Below are 15,156 nucleotides of genomic sequence, written 5' to 3'. Positions count from 1 at the left end.
AATTGCTCAGTCATGTCAAACTCTTTGCAACCCGTGGACTGTAGCCTGCCAGACTCCTCCATCCATGAGATTTTCCAGGCAAGGATACTGGAGTGGGTTGCCATTTCCTTCTCCAGGGGATCTTCCCAACCCAGGGATCAAATCCGGGTCTCCAGCATTGCAGGCAGACTCTTTATCGTCTGAGCCACCAGGGAATCATATAAGATTTCTGCCATTAAGATGGAGTCATCTGCATATCTGATGTTATTGATTTTTCTCCCAGCAATCTTCATTCCATCTTGAGTTTCATCCAGCCCAGCATTTCACATGATGTACTCTGCATATAAGTTAAATAATCAGGGTGAAAATGTACAGCCTTGACATACACCTTGTCCTATTTGGAACCGCCTGTAGTTCCATGTCCTGTTTTAACTGTTGCTTCCTGACCTGCATACAGGTTTCTCAAGAGGAAGGTCAGGTGGTCTGGTACTCCCATCTCTTTCAAAATTTTCCAGTTTATTGTGTTCCACAGAGTCAAAGGCTTTGGCATAGTCAATAAAGCAGAAATAGATGTTTTTTCTGGAATTCTCCTTTTTCTGTGATTCAGCAGCTGTTAGCAATTTGATCTCTGGTTCCTTGCCCTATCTAAAACCTGCTTGAACATCTGGACAGTTATTGTTCGCGTATTGTTGAAGCTGGCCTTGGAGAATTTTGAACATTACCTTACTAGCGTGTGAGATGACTGCAATTGTGTGGTAGTTTGAACATTCTTTGGCATTGCCTTTCTTTGGGATTGGAATGAAAACTGATCTTTTCCAGTCCTGCAGCCTCTGCTGAGTTTTCCAAATTTGCTGGCATATTGAGTGCAGCACTTTCATAGCATCATCTTTTAGGATTTGAAATAGCTCCACTGGAATTCCATCACTTCCACTAGCTTTGTTCCTAGTGATGCTTTCTAAGGCCCATTTGACTTCACATTCTAGGATGTCTGGCTCTAGGTGAGTGTTCACAACATCATGATTATCTGGGTCATGAAGATCTTTTTTGCACAGTTCTTCTGTGTATTCTTGCCACCTGTTCTTAATATCGTCTGCTCTGTTAGGGCCATACCATTTCTGTCCTTTATTGAGCCCATCTTTGCATGAAATATTCCCTTGATATCTCTAATTTTCTTGAGGAGATCCCTAGTCTTTCTTAGCCTATTGCTTTCCTCTATTTCTTTGCACTGGTCCCTGAGGAAATCTTTCTTATCTCTCCTTGCTATTCTTTGGAACCCTGCATTCAAATGGGTATGTCTTTCCATTTCTCCTTTGTTTTTCACTTCTCTTCTTTTCACAGCTACTTGTAAGGCCTCCTCAGGCAGCCATTATGCTTTTTTGGATCTCTTTTTCTTGGGGATGGTCTTGATCACTCTCTCCTGTACAATGTCATAAACCTCCATCCATAGTTCATCAGACACTCTGACCTAACATCCAGGTTCCTATGCAATATTAGTTTTTACAGCATTGGACCTTGCTTCCATCACCAGTGATATCCATAACTGTGTGTGATTTTGCTTTAGCTCCATCTCTTCATTCTTTCTGGAGTTATTTCTTCATGGTCTTCGGTAGCATATTGAGCACCCACCAACCTGGAGAGTTAATCTTTCTGTGTCCTATCTCTTTGCCTTTTCATACTGTTCATGGGGTTCTCAAGCCAAGAATAATGAAGTGGTTTGCCATTCCTTTCTCCAGTGGACCATATTTTGTCAGAACTCTCCACCATGACCTGTCTGTCTTGGGTGGCCCTACATGACATGGCTCATAGTTTCATTGAGTTAGACAAGGCTGTGTTCCATATGATTAGATTGGTAAGTTTTCTGTGAACTTTGGGGCTATTACTAATAATTCATGATGAATGCATATATTAAAAATGAAGAAAGATCTAAAATCAATCTGTTTGTACATTTTTCCCTTAAGAATTAGAGCAGAAATGAGTGAATTTGACAAGAGGAAATTAACAGAGAAAACCAGTGACGTCAAAAGATGTTTTTATAAAAAGATCAATAAAACTGATAAGATACTAGCCTGGTTAACTAAGAAAAAAAGAGATGACACAAATTATTAATATCAGAGATGAAAGATGAACATCACTAAATATCTTATGGACATTAAAATGATGATAAATGAATGCTATGAACAACTCTATATGCCCACAAACTTGATAACTTCGATGAAATGGACCAATTCCCTGAAAGACACATTTTGCTAAACTCATGCAGGAAGAAACAATCTGAATAGAATTATATCTGCTAAATCAATTGAATAAGTAATTAACAACCATCTAAAATAGAAAGTATAAGGCTTAGGTGTGTTCACTGGCAAATTCCATCAGAGATTTTAAGAAATGGACAATGATATAGCCCCTTTAGAATACTGAATTATTCAAAGCTTATTACTAAACTAAGCTTACCCTTGTCATATGAGCCAGCAATCAAAACTCCTAGAATAAAGGAGTTTCTTTTTTCCTTCATTCTATTAATGTGGTTAAAAAAAATCACTGAATGATTATTATATATGGAATCAGCTTGCATGCTAGTAATAAACCTCATTGGTTATGATTTACAGTTGTTTTAATATGTTGCTGCTTTTGGTTTGCTAGTATTTTGTTCAGGATTTCTGCATCAATATTCATAAAAAATATTGGTCTCTAGTTTTCTTATAGTACCTTCATCTGGCTTTAGTATCAAGATAATGATGTCATACAATGAGTTTGGAAGTGCCTCTTCCTCCTCAATTTTTTGAAAGATTTTGAGAAAGATTGATTTCTGTTCTTCACTAAATGTTTGGTAGAATTTACCATTGAAGACATCTGGCCCAAAACTTTTCTTCATACAGATATTTTTGATTCTTATTCAATATCTTACTAGTTGTTCTGATTAGGTTTTCTCCAGTTTTATTTGTCTTCGTAATTGAGTTCTGGTAGATTGTGTATTTTGCCAAATAAGGTCCGTCTAGTCAAGGCTATGGTTTTACCTGTGGTCATGTATGGATGTGAGAATTCGAATGTGAAGAAGGCTGAGCACCGAAGAATTGATGCTTTTGAACTGTGGTGTTGGAGAATATTCTTGAGAGTCCCTTGGACTGCAAGGAGATCCAACCAGTCCATTCTGAAGGAGACCAGCCCTGGGATTTCTTTGGAAGGAATGAGGCTAAAGCTGAAACTCCAATACTTTGGCCACCTCATGCAAAGCCTTGACTCATTGGAAAAGACTCTGATGCTAAGAGGGATTAGGGACAGGAGGAGAAGGGAATGACAGAGGATGAGATGGCTGGATGGCATCACTGACTTGATGGACATGAATCTGAGTGAACTCTGGGAGGTGGTGATGGACAGGGAGGCCTGGCGTGCTGCGATTCATGCGGTTGCAAAGAGTCGGACACGACTGAGCAACTGAACTGAACTGTGCCCATTTTATGTGGATTATCCATTTTTTTGGTGTACAGTTGTTCACAGTACTCTTATACGTTATTTCTATAAAATTGGTAACAATATCCCCCCTTCCATTTCTGAACGTGAATCTTCTTTTTTTTTCCTTAGTCCATCTAGCTAAAGTTTTATGTGTTTTTATCTTTTTGAAAAATTAACTTTTAGTTTCACTGATTTTCTCTATTTTTCTTCTATTATCTATTATATTTATCACCACTGTATTCTCATTATTTCCTTCCTTCTCCTGGCTTTATTTTTAGTTTGCTCTACTTTTTCTAGCTCCTTACAGTGTAAAGTCAGATTACTGGTTTGTTATTTCTTCCTCTGTAATGTACAAGTTTAAGATATACTTTTCTGTCTTAGCACTATGCTTACTGCATTTCATAAGTTTTGGTAGTTTGTGCTTTCATTTTCATTTCTCCAAGGTATTTTCAAATTTTTCTTGTGATTTCTTTCTGGTCTATTGCTTGTTTTATAGTGTATTGTTTAATTTCCTATTATTTCTAAATTGTCCTGTATTTCTTCTGTTATTGATTTCCACTGTTATCTGATAAGATCACTTTATATGATTTAAATCTGTTAATATTTATTATGGAGAAGGATTACTGTGATATTGAATGGTTTGCCTTGGAAACAAACAGAGATCATTCTGTTGTTTTTGAGATTGCATCCAAGTACTGCATTTCAGACTGTTTTGTTGACCATGATGGCTACACTAAGGGACTTCTTCTAAGGGATTCCTGCCCATTGTAGTAGATATAATGGTCATCTGAGTTAAATGCACCCATTCCAGTCCATTTTATTTCGCTGATTCCTAGAATGTCAACGTTCACTCTTGCTTTCTCCTGTTTGACCACTTCCAATTTGCCTTGATTCATGGACATAACATTCCAGGTTCCTATGCAATATTAGTCTTTATAGCATCGGACCTTGCTTCTATCATCCACAACTGGGTATTGTTTTTGATTTGGCTCCATCCCTTTATTCTTTCTGGAGTTATTTCTCCACTGATCTCCAGTAGCATGTTCGGCACCTATCGACCTGGGGAGTTCCTCTTTCAGTATCCTATCATTTTGCCTTTTCATACTGTTCATGGGGTTCTCAAGGCAAGAATACTGAAGTGGTTTGCCATTCCCTTCTCCAGTGGACCACATTGTGTTAGACCTCTCCGTCATGACCCGCCCATCTTGGGTGGCCCCACAGGGCATGGCTTAGTTTCATTGAGTTAGACAAGGCTATGGTCCTAGTGTGATTAGATTGACTAGTTTTCTGTGAGTATGGTTTCAGTGTGTCTACCCTCTGATGCCCTCTTGCAACACCTACCATCTTACTTGGGTTTCTCTTACCTTGGAAGTGGGGTATCTCTTAATGGCTGCTCCAGCAAAGCACAACCACTGCTCCTTAACTTGGACAAGGGATATCTCCTCACCACCACCCCTCCTGACCTTGAACACGGAGTAGCTCCTCTCAGCCCTTGTGCACTCGCACAGCCACCATCACTTGGATGTGGGGTTGCTCCTCGGCCACAGCCCCTGACCTCAGATGTGGGGTAGCTCCTCCTGGCTGCCACTCCTGACCGCAGATGTGGGGTAGATCCTCTCAGATGCTCCTGTGCCATTGTAGCCTGGCACTCTCTGCCACCGCCCCTGACCTCGGACAGGGGGTAGCTCCTCTTCGCCGCCATCCCTGACCTTGGGAGAGAGGCAGCTTTTCTCTCCTATGCTTCTGTGCAGTCCGTCGCAGCCAGGACTCTCAAAAAATATGTCCTCTTCATTATAGGGGAATGGAATGCAAAAGTAGGAAGTCAAGAAACACCTAGAGAAATGGGCAAATTTGGTCTTGGTATACGGAATGAAGCAAGGCAAAAGCTAATAGTTTTGCTAAGAGAATGTACTGGTCATAGCAAACACCCTCTTCCAACAGCACAAGAGAAGACTCTACACATGGACATCACCAGATGGTCAACACCAAAATCAGATTGATTATATTCTTTGCAGCCAAAGATGGAGAAGCTCTATACAATCAACAAAAACAAGACCAGGAGCTGATTGTGGCTCAGATTATGAACTCCTTATTGCCAAATTCAGACTTAATATGAAGAAAGTAGGGGAAACTGCTAGGCCATTCAGGTATGACCTAAATCAAATCCCTTATGATTACACAGTGGAAGTGAGAAATAGATTTAAGGGCTTAGATATGATAGATAGAGTGCCTGATGAACTGTGGAATGAGGTTCTTGACATTGTACAGGAGACAGGGATCAAGACCATCCCCATGGAAAAGAAATGAAAAAAAGCAAAATGGCTGTCTGGGGAGGCCTTACAAATAGCTGTGAAAAGAAGAGAAGTGAAAAAGCAAAGGTGAAAAGGAAAGATATAAGCATCTGAATGCAGAGTTCCAAAGAATACTAAGAAGAGATAAGAAAGCCTTCCTCAGTGATCAATGCAAAGAAATAGAGGAAAAAAACAGAATGGGAAAGACTAGAGATCTCTTCAAGAAAATGAGAGATACCAGGGGAATATTTCATGCAAAGATGGGCTTGATAAAGGGCAGAAATGGTCTGGACCTAACAGAAGCAGAACATATTAAGAAGAGGTGGCAAGAATACACAGAACAGTACAAAAAATACCTTAATGACCAAGATAATCACAACAGGGTGATCACTCAATAAGAGCCATACATCCTGGAAAGTGAAGTGAAGTGGACCTTAGAAAGCATCACAATAAACAAAGCTAGTGGAGGTGATGGAATTCCTATTGAGCTATTTCAAATCCTGAAAGATGATGCTGTGAAAGTGCTGCACTCAATATGCCAGCAAATTTGGACAACTCATCAGTGGCCACAGGACTGGAAAAGGTCAGTTTTCATTCCAACCTCGAAAAAAGGCAGTGCCAAAGAATGTTCAAACTACCACACAATTACACTCATCTCACATTCTAGTAAAGTGATGATCAAAATTTTCCAAGCCAGGCCTCAGCAATATACAAACCTTGAAATTCCAGATGTTCAAGCTGGTTTTAGAAAAGGCAGAGGAACCAGAGATCAAATTGCCAACATCTGCTCGATCATCGAAAAAGTAAGAGCATTCTAGAAAACCATCTATTTCTGCTTTATTGACTATGTCAAAGCCTTTGACTGTGTGGATCACAATAAACTGTGGAAAATTCTGAAAGAGGTGGGAATACCAGACCACCTGACCTGCCTCTTGACAAATCTATATGCAGGTCAAGTAGCAACAGCTAGAATTGGACATGGAACAACAGACTGGTTCCAAACAGGAAAAGGAGTACGTCAAGGCTGTATATTGTCACCCTGCTTGTTTAACTTATATGCAGAGTTCATCAAGAGAAACGCTGGGCTGGAAGAAACACAAGCTGGAATCAAGATTGCCAGGAGAAATATCAATAACCTCAGATATGCAGATGACACCACCCTTATGGCAGAAAGTGAAGAGGAACTAAAAAGCCTCTTGATTAAAATAAAAGTGGAGAGTGAAAAAGTTGGCTTAAAGCTCAGCATTCAGAAAATATTCATGGCATCTGGCCCCATCACTTCATGGGAAATAGCTGGGGAAACAGTGGAAAAGTGCCAGACTTTATTTTTTGGGGCCTCCAAAATCACTGTAGATGGTGACTGCAGCCATGAAATTAAAAGACACTTAGTCCTTGGAAGGAAAGTTTTGACCAACCTAGATCACATATTAAAAAGCAGAGACATTACTTTTCCAACAAAGGTCCATCTAGTTAAGGCTATGGTTTTTCCAGCAGTCATGTACAGATGTGAGAGTTGGACTGTGAAGAAAGCTGAGTGCTGAAGAATTGATGCTTTTGAAGTGTGGTGTTGGAAAAGACTGTTGGGAGTCCCCTGGACTGCGAATAGGTCCAACCAGTCCATCCTAAAGGAGATCAGTCCTGGATGTTTATTGGAAGGACTGATGCTGAGGCTGAAACCCCAGTGTTTTGACCACCTCATGTGAAGAGTTGACTCATTGGAAAAGACTCTGATGCTGGGAGGGATTGGGGGCAGGAGGAGAAGGGGACGACAGAGGATGAGATGGCTGGATTGCATCACTGACTCGACGGACATGAGTCTGAGTGAACTCTGGGAGTTGGTGATGGACAGGGAGGCCTGGCGTGTTGATATTCATGGGGTTGCAAAGAGTCAGACACGATGAGCAACTGAACTGGACTGAACTGATGGAGAAGAAAATGGCAGCCCATTAAGACTTGTTTTGTGTCCTAAGTTGTTTCCTACCTTGTTGAGCAAAGTTTCTGTTTTTGTTAAATCCAGTTGATTTATAGTGTTATTCAAGGTCTCTCTTTCCTTAGTGATTGCTTGTATGGTTTTTCTACTCATTATTTTAAGTGGGATATTAAAGTCTCCAATTAGTATTATAAAGCTGCTTATGTCTCCCATCAATTCTGTTAGTGCCTCCTTCATATATTTTGGGGCTCTGACGTTTCTTGTATGTATAAAAACACACACATCCACACACACATGCATGTAATTGATGTGTCCTCTTTGTGTTTGACCCCTTGTATCAGTATATAATGTTCTATTTGTCTCTTGTAACCGTTTTTTACTAAAGTTTATTTTGTCTGATTTTATATGTACCAGAGTATAGCCATTCTGGTGCCTTTTGGATATATATATATATATATATATATATGAATTTCCTTGTATACTTCCATTCCTCTCCCCCTCTTTTTTTGACATCACAAATAACCTTTATAAATTGTGTGCCATAATATATAGATTATACAGATCACTAGATCTACAATTACTTTTATATTTGTATCTTCTAAATTTTGTACACAGTAAAAATTAGTTACGAATCAAAGTTACAATATTATTTAGTTTTATTTTGTTTATGTATTTACTTTTACTGAAGATATTTATATTTTTATACCCTTTCAAGCTACTATCGAGGCTTTTCTCATTTCAACCTGAATTACCCCTTTATTAGTTCATATATTGGGAGTTTAGTGGTAATAAACTTGCTCAACTTTTGTTTATCCGAGAATGTCTTAATTTCTCCATCAATTTTTAATGGACAATTTTGTCAGATTTACCTCTTGGATGACATTTTTTTTTTCCTTTACTTTGCATATACTGTTTCCCTGCTTTTGATCTCCAAGACTTCTGATGAGAAATTAGCAGGTCATTTTATTGAGGACTTCCTGTACATTAAAAGCGACTTCTTTCTTGCTGTTTTTAGAATTCTCTTTGTTTTCTGAAATGTTGATTATATTGTTTCTTTTCTTAGTGTGAGTTTCTTTGGGTTCCTCTACTTGGAGTTCATTGAGTTTCCTAGATTTGAAGATTTATATTTTCGATAAAAACTTGGGAAGATTTTCATGTTTCTTTAAATAATATTTCTGCTTTTTTCTCTTTTTTTTTTTTTCTGGAACTACCATAAGTACATATATATGCACTTATAGTATATAAGTGGGGGACTTATAGTATCCCACAAGTCCGTTTCTCTCTGTTCATTTTTCTTTAGCCTGTGTTTTCTTTCTGCTTCTCAGACTTAATAATTTCAGTTATCCTATTTTCAAGTAAGCTTTTTTTCTCCTACATTCTCAGATCTGCTATTGAACCCCTGGAGGCAATGGCAACCTACTCCAGTACTCTTCTCTGGAAAATCCCATGGACAGAGAAGCCTGGTAGCCTGCAGTCCATGGGGTTGTGAAGAGTCCAGCACAACTGAGTGACTTCACTTTCACTTTTCACTTTCATGCATTGGAGAAGGAAATGGCAACCCACTCCAGTATTCCTGCCTTGAGAATCCCAGGGCCGGGGGAGCCTGGCGGGCTGCTGTCTATGGAGTTGCACAGAGTCGGACAGGATTGAAGTGACTTAGCAGCAGCAGCAGCAGCAATGCATTTTTTAAGTTTAGTTATTATACTTTTAAGCTCCACAATTTCTTGTAATATTAATGTGTGCCTCTTTATTTATATTCTCAGTTTGTTCATATATTATTTTTCTGATTTATTCTGTTTCTCCATCCTCATTTTATCTTAGCTCTTTGAGAATATTTAAGATAGTTGTCTTAAAGTCTTTTTCTAGTATATGACACCTAGTCTTCCTCGGACATGGTTCTTTGAATCTATTTTTAATTTATTTTGAAATTTTTAATAATTCATCTTTTCCATTTTTAATATATGTCATGATTAGTTAAAAATTGGATATTTGACTATTGTCAATGAAAAATTAATCCGTTGATCTAAGAAATGGAAAATTTTATTTGAGTCAAATTGAAGATTATAATCCAGGAACATCCTCTCAGAAAGCTCTGATAACTCTTCTCATTAGAAGTCAAAGCACATTTATATAAATTTTTGAGACAGAAGGCTATACATTAAATGATGTATAACAGTCAATAAAATCTAGAGAGTAGGTGGGCATGGGTCATCATGACTCCTTTACCAGATTAAGAAGGAATGTTAACTTTCAAGGAGTTGTCTTGGTGTTAGGAGAATGTTCCTCTTTATTGTTGAGTAGGTATTTCCACCAATGGGGAAGGTTTGTTCGATGCATAATGCAGACACCCAGTGCATAGTAGAGGGGAGAGAGGAGGCCAAAAGGCTGAGAGTTTTTCCGATGTTTAAATTATTTTGTTTTGCCATAAAATCTGATTATATATATTACAATTATAATGTAACTCTGGAAATTAGATTCTCCCCATTCCCCAGGATTTGCTTTTATGATTGCTTTTGTTTTTGATTGTTGAAGGAACTACTAGTCCATTTCAGACTTATCCAAGCTATTTTTACAAAGACTATGTCCTGTCATGAGTGACCATTGAGGTCTCTATTCCTTTAGCTTATATTCATGTTTGACAGATTTTCTTGAATTCTAGGTGCTAAAACAAGCAAAAAACAAACACCAAACAAACAAAATTTTTTTTTTTTAAAAGAATGGTCATCTCTCCAGTTTTTAAAGTTTGGCTCCATGCTAGAAAACTTTTTAATCACTCAGGTAAGCTTTCTCTGAGCTTAGACCTCATCCTAAGATGACAACTTAAAGTCTTATCTGGACTTCTCTGAGCATATAGCTTCTCTGAGCATGTAATTTTGAAAATTCCTCTGTCTGCATGCTGCTGTTCAGTGTTTAAAATTTCCCAAACCATCTTGCCTCAGCTCCTTTTCTGGGTCTTTGATGACCTATTGTGTGTGTCACCCACTATTACTTGCCCAGATGCTTGTGAAGTTGTGGTGACTACCTCGTAACTTTTACAGACAGTGCTCTTCACTTTTCTTGCTTACAGTTCAAGTCATTTAAAGCAGAGGTGGGTATTTTATGTCATTCTTTCAGATATTCTTCAGAAAAGTTAGAATAGGTCTACACAATAATTTACAACTAAAGTCTGTTCTGCTGCCTTTGGTTCAATGACATGGATTTGGGCACCGGGCTTCCATCTGATCAAGATGAAGTTCACCACTGTACTGGGAAGGGAGTGCAAAGATGAGTAACAATGCCACAAAAGTTTCCTACCATTTTGAAAATGGCCTTTTCTTGAATAGATATTTGCGTGATGGATAGGAACCACTGTTTTCTACAGCTTCAATAAAATTTGTTCTGATAACAGTTTTTTTTTTTTTTTCATGTTTCTGTCAGGAAGCAAGAGCTTGCAGTCCACCATTTCTTTGTGCTGAAGTTTTTTTTAGCCATCTTTAAGTACTTTTATTTGCATCTCTAACAGACTTAAACTCTTAAACATCATCATCTACAAATGGAAAAAGTAGCTAAAATTACCTGTATCATTTAATAACCAGTCAGTATTTAAATTTCCCCCACTTATCCATGAATACCTTTTTCAGTCAGTCAGTCAGTTCAGTTGCTCAGTTGTGTCCGACTGTTTGCAACCTCATGAGCTGCAGCATGCCAGGCCTCCCTGTCCATCACCAACACCCAGAGTTCACTCAGACTCAGTGATGCCGAGTCAGTGATGCCATCTAGCCATCTCATCCTCTGTTGTCCCCTTCTCCTCCTTCCCCCAATCCCTCCTAGCATCACAGTCTTTGCCAGTGAGTCTAGTCTTCCCATGAGGTGGCCAAGTCCTGGAGTTTCAACTTTAGCATCATTCCTTCCAAAGAAATCCCAGGGCTGATCTCCTTCAGAATGGACTGGTTGGATCTCCTTGCAGTCCAAGGGACTCTCAAGAGTCTTCTCCAACACCACAGTTCAAAAGCATCAATTCTTCGGGGCTCAGCTTTCTTCATAGTCCAACTCTCACATCAATACATGACCACAGGAAAAACTATAGCCTTGACTAGACGAACCTTAGCTGGCAAAGTAATGTCTCTGCTTTTGAATATGCTGTCTAGGTTGGTCATAACTTTTCTTCCAAGGAGTAAACATATTTTAATTTCATGGCTGCAGTCACCATCTGCAGTGATTTTGGAGCAAAAAAAAAAAAAAAAAAAAGAGTCTGACACTGTTTCCACTGTTTCCCTTTCTATTTCCCATGAAGTGATGGGACCACATGCCATGATCTTCGTTTTCTGAATGTTGAGCTTTAAGCCAACTTTTTCCCTCTCCTCTTTCACTTTCGTCAAGAGGCTTTTTAGTTTTTCTTCACTTTCTGCCATAATGGTGGTGTTATCTGCATATCTGAGGTTATTGATATTTCTCCCAGCAGTCTTGATTCCAGCTTGTGTTTCTTCCAGTCCAGCGTTTCTCATGATGTACTCTGCATAGAAGTTAAATAAGCAGGGTGACAATATACAGCCTTGACATACTCCTTTTCCTATTTGGAACCAGTCTGTTGTTCTATGTCCAGTTCTAACTGTTGCTTCCTGACTTGAATACAGATTTCTCAAGAGGCAGTTCAGGTGGTCCGGTATTCCCATCTCTTCCAGAATTTTCTACAGTTTATTGTGATCCACACAGTCAAAGGTTTTGGCATAGTCAATAGAGCAGAAATATATGTTTTTCTGGAACTCTCTTGCTTTTTCCATGATCCAGCAGATGTTGGCAATTTGATCTCTGGTTCCTCTGCCTTTTCTAAAACCAGCTTGAACATCAGGAAGTTCACGGTTCACGTATTGCTGAAGCATGGCTTGGAGAATTTTGAGCATTACTTTACTAGTGTGTGAGATGACTACAATTGTGTGGTAGTTTGAGCATTCTTTGGCATTGCCTTTCTTTGAAATTGGAATGAAAACTGACCTTTTCCAGTCCTGTGGCCACTGCTGAGTTTTCCAAATTTGCTGGCATATTGAGTGCAGCACTTTCACAGCATCATCTTTCAGGATTTGAAATAGCTCAATAGGAATTCCATCACCTCCACTAACTTTGTTCATAGTGATGCTTCCAAAGGCCCACTTTACAAGTGTTAAAAATGGGAAAAAATGACAATTCATTTAAAAATGCATTAAAATGAGTTATTAGAAACATTGAATTTAAAATGATAAAAAATGCAAACCCTGTTTTTAAAGTATTAGACTCAATAGACATAAAATAATCTGTTATATTTCTATAGAAGTTTCTAAATTGTTCTCAGTTTCTGTTGCATGCTTGAATGCTGAGTTGCTTTAGTCATGTCTCACTCTTTGTGACCCTATGAACTGTAGACCACCTGATTCCCCTGTCCATGGGATTCTCCAGGCAGAAATACTGGAGTGGGTTGTCATGCCTTCCTCCAGGGGAATTTTCCTGACTCAGGGATGGAACCTGACTCTCTTGTTTCCTGCACTAGCAGCCGGGTTCTTTACCACTAGTGCCACCTGGGAAGCCCCTCTCAATTTATGTTACTGATTACTGACAGGTAGCCACCATATCTTAGACTGACATTGGTCAGCAGACCACACTATAAGTCCTGTAAGTTAATATTAATGATTATCTATTTTCCTCTGATTTACAAAGACTTATAAGAGCAAAGGAAGAATTACTAAGGAAAATATTATTTTGGCTAAATAAAATATAAAAATTGTATATGAGATTATCCAAACGTTGTGAAAAGTTAAAAACTATACAACAATTTGTAAAGTGTTCATACAAAGAAAAGAAGAGGTAAACCAGTAACATCCTAGCATTTGACACATGATATACAAATAAAAAATTGAAATCTATAATGAAAGTAGAAAACATGTCATTTCCCTAGAAGAGAAGAAACTATCAATCTGAGATACAATTTTTTCCTGTAAATTAAAAAAAATGTTGTCTTAATAATTTAGAGATTAAGTCAATGTGTGAAAGATATTTATTGAAGCTTGGTGCAAACGTATTTGTGGTTTCAGATCATGAATTTAAATTGTTATAACTAAAAGTCCGTTATACACATCTGTGTCTTTTTTCCTGTTGGACTCAGAGGGAGAGGGAGAGGGTGGGATGATTTGGGAGAATGGGAATTCTAACATGTATACTGTCATGTAAGAATTGAATCGCCAGTCCATGTCTGACGTAGGGTGCAGCATGCTTGGGGCTGGTGCATGGGGATGACCCAGAGAGATGTTGTGGGGAGGGAGGTGGGAGGGGGGTTCATGTTTGGGAACGCATGTAAGAATTAAAGATTTTAAAATTTAAAAAATAAAAAAAATTAAAAAATTAAAAAAAAATTGTTATAACTAGGCTCAAACAATCTTTACAATTAAAAACAGAATCATTACAATAAACACATTTTTGCTAATGAGAAATAAGTTTGTTTATTCCTGTAGCATAAAAACCTGTGTTTTAGGATTCTACAAACTCCTGGAAAGCATTTTCTGCCTTCTGCTGGTTGTGAAAGTGTTTTTCCCTGTAAAAAAGTTGTCTAGATGAAGACCCAGTAGTTGGTTGGAGAAAGGTCAGATGAATATGGAAGATGAGGCAAAACTTTGTAGCCCAATTTGTTCAATTTTTGAAGCATTGATTGTGCAACGTGCAGCTGGGCATTGTTATGGAGAAGAATTGAGCCCTTTCTTTTGACAATGCCAGTGCATCTTATCGATTTGCTGAGCATATTTCTCAGATGTTGTAGTGGATCAGACGGGCAGCAGATCACCAAACCCTAGTCTAAAATAAACAGGAAATAATTGGCAAGTAGTAAGTCATTAGCAAAAAAACATAAAGTCAGAAATGTGTATTAAATTGATACATACCATTTAAAAATGTATTCCAATATCAAATAGCAAATTTCAACAATGTAAAACCATAATAATGAATTCACCAACGTCAGTATCTTGTTGCTAATCATAAGAGCAAAACAACACATATAAGTAGGACTTTAAATTTCTAATATATGAGGATACTCAGAATATATTGGCTGAAAATGGGGTATATAACTTAATGGTTATGAACTTGGGCTCTGAAGTAGAGCTATCAGGAACTGAGTGCCACTTTTATCACATACCATCTGTGTGACCTTGAGTGAGTTAGTCTTCTCTCTTCATCTGTAGAACAGTGTTAATGATAACTCCTACTTCATGGGGCTGTTGTGAAGATTAAGGAGTGAAAGGATGTAAAGCTGTGCCAGCCTCACATAAGACACTTAATGCATAGTAACTATGGTTAAAAGGAAATATCTACACTCACAGGTATGACAAGCATGCAGGGTTTACCAAAGTGAACAACCTGTGGTTTAGAATTGTTCTTTACTTCTTTTGACATCTGTGTAAAAGTCCCATCTGCACCAGAGACAGATAGACAGGATCAGTTATAAAAAGTTGTCTTGGTCATGTTTCTCCATCTATGTCCCTCATCCCTCAGCTCTGGGCTTCCCACAAC

This window comes from Capra hircus, chromosome 4, assembly GCF_001704415.2.
Source record: "Capra hircus breed San Clemente chromosome 4, ASM170441v1, whole genome shotgun sequence".
In the NCBI taxonomy this organism is placed as follows: Eukaryota; Metazoa; Chordata; class Mammalia; order Artiodactyla; family Bovidae; genus Capra; species Capra hircus.
Note: the sequence above shows the minus strand (reverse complement) of the source record.